This window comes from Lactuca serriola, chromosome 7 (assembly GCF_051521515.1).
Source record: "Lactuca serriola cultivar US96UC23 chromosome 7, Lser_US96UC23_V15, whole genome shotgun sequence".
Lineage (NCBI taxonomy): Eukaryota > Viridiplantae > Streptophyta > Magnoliopsida > Asterales > Asteraceae > Lactuca > Lactuca serriola.
The window spans coordinates 134591142-134593696 of NC_136414.1; positions in this window are offsets into that span (position 1 = coordinate 134591142).

Sequence of the window (2555 nt, forward strand, 5' to 3'; positions counted from 1 at the left end):
ACATTGTATATTCACACATGAAGGTATAATCATATGTGAATATTATATGATATATGTTGTTTATTTTGTATATTCACATGTGATAATACATGCTATATTCACATATGAATATTAGATAATATATTCACTTATGAATATTAGATGTATTTTCATATGTGAATCTTACATAGTATTATATGGTATATCACATGTGAATATTACATAGTATATTCATTTGTGAATATTAGATGATATATTCACTTATGAATGATATATGGTATATTCATATGTGAATATTACACAGTATATTCACATATGAATATTACAAGGTGTTTTCACAAATATATAGAATTTTTATATTTTATTCACATATGAATAACATACAGACTTGCATATTTGTTTTGTGTTTTAATAATCATATATTGATTCAGGTGCGAAAACATATTCATATGTGAATATAACATGGTAATTTAGTTTATGCATTTCATCAAACAGTTGGAGTGCATACACGTTAGCTTTTTTAAAAATGTTAAAAACATGATACTTTGACTATTTCAATCTAACAAAATAGTAGATTGATAAAGAATTATATAAAAATTTTCAAAAAAAATGATTTGATGTTTTTCTAACCTTAATTTCGAAGTTTTGTTTGATGATAGATGTTGAATGAATGATATGAAATGGATCTGTTGTTGATTATCGATGATGTTGATCTATGATGTGTGATTTTTATATAAATATTTTAAATGCTCAAGTTTTAAATTTATAAAACTGAATTTATCGCAACCAGACTAACACACACACTAGGCAGTGGACCTAATCGTTTAATAGTATAGATGTGGTAACAAGAAGGTGTCGAACAGAAGGGAAACGGTGGTGAATTAAATTGGAGTTTTCGATTATAGGTTACACTAATCACACTAAAGAAATAAAGAAATGTTTTATTAAATACTTTAATTAACACTCAACATCAAATATCGATAGACTGTTAGGAAGACAAATTTTTTTAGGTACTTTGGTCTAGATAAATTACATCTCAAATTAATGGCTAACTACTAATACAATGGATATTTGTTCATTATTCACCGATTCCAAATATGACTAGTGTCATGGTCATAAAATCTATTCCTTTGATTTCAACACAACTATTAATTAATTAATCAGGTGAACAAACAATCATGTGAATCAGTATTCAGCTCGTATTAAGCAAGATTTGATCTTATTTAACCCTAATGGTAATATGAGTTAAATCATGTAGAGAATGGTCATTCTACTCATGCGCACACATTAAAGTTCATTAATTTATTTCCTAACCCTAAGTTTTGGTAAAAAATCTAATCATAATCACCAATGGTTGTTTGAAAACTATGATTCAAGTTAACACATCCAAATAGAAATTAAACCAATAATTCAAAGATTCATTAAATCATAAACAAAAAGTAGAAGGTTTTAACACCTAAATCAGAAAATAAAAACATAATGGCATCACAATGGAATGCTAACATGGTCACGATAACAAACCATATGATTACCGACATGAATCCACTCTCTAATCCCTTAGATTTTCGTTCCTGTTAGCTTAACGGCCTTTTGGCTGCCTGTTAGACCCTCAAAACGGCAGAATAGAAGTTACTTGTCGACTAAGGATCAAAGGTAATCGAGTTTTCTCTTCGGGTTGGTCGAAAATCACTTTTTATAAGCTTTGGAACCGACTTACGTACGATGGGCATAAGTTAGTGTACGCGGGGCGTACTAATAAACTCATTGCGATCTTGTATTGGAGCCCAAGTCCAATACGATGGGTGTACTGGTATCTACGTTGGGCGTAAGTCCCAAATCCTCATTACGCTAGGCGTAAGTCCCATCACGCTAGGCATAAGTCCCATCACGCTGGGCGTAGTGGGCTACGTTCAACCAACTTCTTTCTTTTCTGCTTCTAAGCCCAATTTCCGCTCCAATTATTTCTTTTCCGTTCTAGCAACAATTATATCTGTAAAACATAAATTAAACCATTATAATTACCATTTAGTTCTAAAGAATAACAATAAATGCTAAAATATTAAGATATGACATATATATATATATATATATATATATATATATATATATATATATATATATATATATATATATATATATATATATATAAGCGCACATATCAAAATGCCCCAATTTAGCACTTGCTTGCCCCAAGCAAACTGAATTTTAATTTACTAATATCGCATAAAACAATCCATTTTAAACCCAACCATTATCCCAAGACCGCAATGCGTGTATTTGTGTCTATAATTTCCTAAAAACTTCCCATTCCTAAATACTCACAATACTTATGAACCTTCACCCCTTAGTTTATACAACACTCATTTTTGCAACCTCTGAATCCATCCTCAGAAGTCTTTCTTACTGTCAATGTATTTTTGTTTAAGCTACCCAATCATAGATAATCTAGAAAAATTACAACTTTGATACCACAATGGATATCTTTGGAATTCTTTATTTCTTTGATATTTGTCTTTTGATTTCTTTGAATTCACCACCTTTTTGTTTGATTTTTGGTATCTTCAACTTTTGATTCT